Here is a 6,000-nt window from a genome sequence, read left to right as displayed (position 1 = left end):
CTTCACCACAGTCAGGGTGAAACAACAACAGAGGACAGAGGCAGCAGTCGACCCGACGGCTAAGGAGGACGATCCGACAAATACGCAAGTGCTACAAGCCATAGCGGCGCTACGAAAGTCCATCGAAACCAAGATCGATGAAATCAAGTCGGACATGCAACTGATGAGACAGGACGCCCGTAACCTGACAGAAAGGGTGACCACAAAGGAAGCAACACTCCAAGACAATGTTAACGACACCGCAGAACTTAAATCTAAGGTCCAAGACCTTGAGTTGCAAGTAGCACGGCTAGAGGCGCGATCAGTGGACGCAGAAGGACGTGCCCGCCGCGGCAACATCCGAATCCTGGGTGTACCGGAAGACACGGAGGGCCCAGACCCGACCGAATTCGTAGAAACGATGCTATTGCAAGAAATCGGGGCTGGCAAACTGTCCCAGGGCTTCTCAATAGAACGGGCCCACAGATCACTTCAGAAGAGGCCCCCTCTGGGCTCCCGACCGCGCCCTATTATTGCAAAAGTCTTGAACTTTCGCGACAGAGAGACTATACTGAGATTCCCAAGAGAAGGAGGGGAGATCGAGAAACATGGCGCCAAAATAGTAATTTACCCAGACTATACCCCCGCGGTGCAGCGAGCACGGAACTCATCGGTGAAAGCTAGGTTGCGCAAGCTAAACCTCAAGTACATGCTACTGTACCCATCCCGCCTTAAGGTACTATACAAGGGGAAAGCTATCTTTCTTGAGACTCCGGCAGCAGCAAATATGTGGCTTGAGGACAACAACCTTCCTGATGATAAGGAAAGCACTGCACATGAAGTCACAGGCCATTGAAAGCACCAAACGACAGGAAAATTAAGGTTTGCACAACTGCCGAATGAATACGCTTGAGATCTACAACCCTACGTACGCCATGTCGGGCAGGAGCGCACCGACCCATGCGAATAACAACGAAGCCGACGCACCCCCCTGCAACACGTGGAGGCCGACTGCCGACACACCACCCGCACCGGGATGCCCGGAAAGGCCTGAGGATCGGGTGCCCCCGAGCACTGCAAGTTTGAGGCAACTGCTGGGGGCAGTTTTGAGTTGAAAGGTTTGTTGCCCTTATTCACTAGAATGACGATTTTTAATGTTAATAAGTCTCCAATTGACACGGAGAGGGAGGGGGGGGAAGGGAGGGAGGAAACGATGAGGCTCGCGCCCCAACCCCAACACAGACCGACCCCTGGTTAACAGGTCCAGGCCCAGGGGCGGCTGAGGCGGGGAAAGGGGGGGAACAACAGATCCGTTACTAAACCCCTATGGCTGCGACCACCATAAAAATAATGACATGGAATGTAAGGGGCCTAAGGACTTATCTCTGAAGAAATAGGATTAAAACCTACCTGCACAGAAAAGGGGTAATGATAGCATTACTACAGGAGACCCACTGCACGGCAGACTGGGTGGCCAAGCTACAAACACACTGGGGTGGACAGGGGTTTGGTACCACTTATTCTAGATACGCAAGAGGGGTCTACACCTGGATTCACCCACAGCTCCCATTCCGGGTGGACAAAACTGAGATAGACCCAGAAGGTAGGTTTGTCGTAATTTGGGGATTCATTGAACAAGAAGCAGTATGCGTCATGAACTCTTATCTCCCTAACAATAACATACCTTCCTACCTGAACTCACTGTACCCTAGAGTTGCACAGTACAGGAACAACCTCTTTATTTGGGGGGGGGGGATTTTAATTGTGTACATGACCCACGGCTGGACAGACCCACACCACAGCTAGGAGGCCCATCGACCGCTACGACAGCACTATCCGCCAAGTTGGGAAGGCTGGAAATGACGGATGTGTGGCGGGAAAAACATCCTGAAGCAGGCGAATACTCATTTTACTCATCCCCACATAAGTTACATATGAGACTAGATTACATATTCTAGACAGGGAACACCTACCCCGGGTGGAGGGACACAATACTTGGGGAGGACTATCTATGATCACTCCCGCTTCTGATAACATGGAACCACAGAGGGCCCAGACCCCCCCCCATTGCCATGTGGAAAAAGCCCACAGACGCCCTGAGGGACCCAGCCTTCCGAGAAGAATTACGCGATTCTATTGATGCATACCTAGAGGTTAACACCGGTAGTGTAGCTTACAATAGCACAGTGTGGGAGGCTCTAAAAGGTGGTAACCAGGGGAGAAGTGATTGCAAAGGCGGGAGGTATCAAGAAGCTGCTCAGGAAAGAACTAGACCTAGTGGAACGGCAGATTGAGCGACTTGAGGCTGCCCCTGTAGATAACCAACAGAGGGAAGAGGAGCTTGTGAAACTTAGAGAGTGGAACATAACTGCGTGGAACAGGCTGGAAAAGTTTGACTATACTGCCAGAACAAATAAAGCACACGTTGAGGCCGACAGGCCGGGCAGACTACTCGCCTGGCTCTACTGTAAAGAGCACCCCAAACATCCCACCACCTCACTACAAGATGAGAATGAAAACACACACTGTACGCAGCAGGGCATAAATGACACTTTGACCTCGCTTCTACACCCACCTGTATTCACATGAGGAGCAGGTCCCCCAAGAACGGTTGATAGAGCTCCCCAGGCTGTCCCCTGAGCAAGCCGACTCCCTAGAAGCAGAATCACACCCAAAGACATTACCGATGCAATCAGATCCCTGGCCACAGGCAAAGCACCGGGAACAGACGGGTTACCCAAAGAGTTTTTTAAAACATAAGAGTCGTCCCTGACCCCCCTACTACACGCAGCGTACCAGGAGGCATACGAAGAAAGGATACTACCTGAAAGTATGAGGGAGACGCTTGTGATCCCGATCCTCAAGCCTAATAAACCGGCAGACCAATCTGACCACGATCTTAACGAAGCGGCTGTCTAGAATAATAGGAGACGTAGTTCACCCAGATCAGTGCGGCTTCCTGCCGGGCCGAAATACATCCATGAGCCTATGCAGGCTGCAGCACATTATAGCGCAAACCGAGAGAGACAAGGACTCATACGCGCTGCTGTCCCTAGACGCAGTCAAAGCGTTTGACTCCATTTACTGGGAATGGCTTGTGGCAGTGCTTAGGGAGTTTGGCTTTGGTCCCGGGTTTATCAGGTGGATTAACATCTTGTATGCTAAACCTAAGACAAGGGTGAAATCTGGGAAGTATGTGTCAGAGGCATGGCATATATGCAGGGGGACTAGACAGGGTTGTCCACTATCCCCAATGCTTTACATATTGGGACTAGAACACATAGCTGTTTACTTTAGAAAGCAATTCTTCGATGCAGGCATTAGAATGGGAGACGTGGATCACATCATCTCGCTCTACGCGGATGACGTTCTCATATACGTCAGGGACCCACACCTCAACGTACCAACCATGTTAGAAGTGCTGGACAATTATTCCAAGGTCTCTGGGATACGTTTTAGCAGATCAAAGTCTTATATGTTCCCCCTAGAGAGTTTAGAAGCACTTCCTGAAGTTGGGATCCAGTGGCAGAATATGTCATTCCGCTACCTTGGAGTGCACATTATGCATACCCCCGAGCTAATGCACGATCGAAACACAAAGGCAGCACTCCCCGCCCTGCGCAAATCAATGGCGTTCTGGCCGAAACTCCCCCTCTCGGTGATGGGCAGGGCTTCGATAACTAAAATGATCGTTCTCCCGTGTTTCAAAATGTACACTACTATATACACAAGCCCTTCTTCCGACTGCTTCAGACCATACTGCGAGAGTTCCTATGGGGGAAAGGCAGGCATAGAATAGCGTTACAATTGCTAACCCTACCATACAGCCAGGGCGGTATTCAACTTCCAAACCTAGAAAAATATTACATAGCAGCACAGCTTAGTTTTGTGACCAAATGGCTAGATGATGAACCCACATCTGAATCTGCTACAGGCCATGCTGCCCCAATTCCATCTGAAAGAACTGGTCTGGGCACCGTCCAAACTGCTGGGAACTCTACCCTTTTTGGCTGACCTGGGAAGTAAAATTTGGCACAGGGCGAAAATGCTCACTAACTCACGGAACCCCTATACCCCAGAAGTCACCCTGATCGCAGACCTATGCACAAAACTTTCGGATTTGAAACATATCAGGCTCTGGGAGAGAGAAGGGGTCTACACCTGGGGAGATTTGTATGAGGAAGGCACTTTCAGAGAGTTCACCTCGCTGCAGGAGACTGAAGGCATACATACTGGCCAGTTTCTGTGGTACCAAAGAACTCGAGCTGTGGCCCGCCGCAAATGGGACTCGTGGCCGATGGAACCAGATACAGACACACTCCTCACCTTGTTGTACAACTTGGGAGAGGGCAGTAAACCCGTTTCGCTAATATATGGCCACCTGATCAACATGCCAAATCCTCGGAGCATGGAAATGAAAAGCAAATGGGAGGAGGATATAGGCCGGGAAATGACTGAAGGGGAGTGGAACAGAGCTCTCACATTCCCCAAAACGGTGTCCAGAAACCATAGATTTAGGCAGATTCAGTTGAACATATTACACAGAACTTACCTGACCCCGTGCCGCATAGCCACCTTCAATCCCCAGGCACAACCGGTCTACAACTGGTGCAAGGGGGAAAGAGCGGATCTGATCCACATGTTATGGGAATGCCCCAGTACAAGGGCTCTGTGGGACAGGGTCCAACAAACGTGCGAAAAAGCAGGCCTGAGTAAATATAATTGGACACCCGGCGAGTGCCTTTTAGAAAAACTACCCCAGACCAGCCAAACTCAAGCATGCAACAAGGCTCAAGGACATATCGTGCATACTGGCCAAAAGAACTATAGCAATGGCCTGGAAGAAACCCATGGGCCCTCAGTTCAAACTATGGCACAAAGAGGCTGAACGGTGGGTGCTGGCCGAAACCGTGGCATGGGAGGACTGTGTGGCCAGATCCACGGATGACTCTAGTATGTCACTCGAGGCATCGAAGGAACTCACCAGACACATGTTCCACCCCTCGGATGATAAACCCCCCTGAATTGGAACTTAATCCAGGCCCATGTGGGACCTGTCAAAGCCAGCAGCAGCGGAAGTACTGCAGAGGACAGAGACCTTACGGAAGCATTTCCCCTATTGTAGTTGCCGGATGGTTCCCCTTCGCTCCCACCCTCCCCCCGAAACAGTTAACGATATATGAAACGGACAGAATATGGAGACAGTTATGGTTATTTTGTTTTTGTATTTGTAATTTTTTGACGTTAAATTAAACATATGTTTATAATTATTTGAGATTGGCTCCACTGTACACAACTTGTTTGTTATTGAAAAATGCCAATAAACAAATTTGAAAATAAATAGCGCCGGGGATTTGGCAGTAGAGCTAATAACACCGGCGGTAATACCACCAACGTTACTGCCCAACTCATGATGAGGCCCAAAGACTTATGAAGAGAACCCGACTGTGTAACTTGAGAGAGATTTATATTTATCTGGTGTATGTGGGTTTCCTAAATAGGGATGGCCTTTAAAACAATAGGTTTCTGAAAACAAAATGTTTTGCCAAACTTGGAGAACTCACCAAAAGTGAAAGGAATATAATTGGAGTGCTGATACCTTGGGAAAAGAGGACGATCACCCAATATCCAAGAGACAGAGAGTGGAACACAATACAATAAAGAGAGAGACACTTGGGAACTAAAGACCAGAGAGGTCCCTAAAATAAACCTTATACAAGAAAGCCCACTTTTGGAACACAAGGAACCATAAGCATTTGATCAACAAAACCCCAAGAGAAAAGGACACAATACAAGTACAATCTGTATCCGATAATAAAGAGAGAAGGATTCTGACAAGTGCAAGGAAGAAACAACGCAGAGCACTCAAATATATGGACAAATATTATCACTCTCACAAAGCCTATTGAATATGAAGAGTTCTGTACAACATGGGTGCAGGGGAGGATTAACCACCCTAACACAAAGCAGTAAATATAAACATACAGAAAGAAAGAGCCCAATCTCTGAGCCCTCCTGTCC

This window comes from Ambystoma mexicanum, chromosome 7q (assembly GCF_040938575.1).
Source record: "Ambystoma mexicanum isolate Mex_15411 chromosome 7q, UKY_AmexF1_1, whole genome shotgun sequence".
NCBI classification, from domain to species: domain Eukaryota; kingdom Metazoa; phylum Chordata; class Amphibia; order Caudata; family Ambystomatidae; genus Ambystoma; species Ambystoma mexicanum.
The sequence above is the reverse complement of the archived record's forward strand: the minus strand, read 5'-3'. Positions refer to the sequence as shown.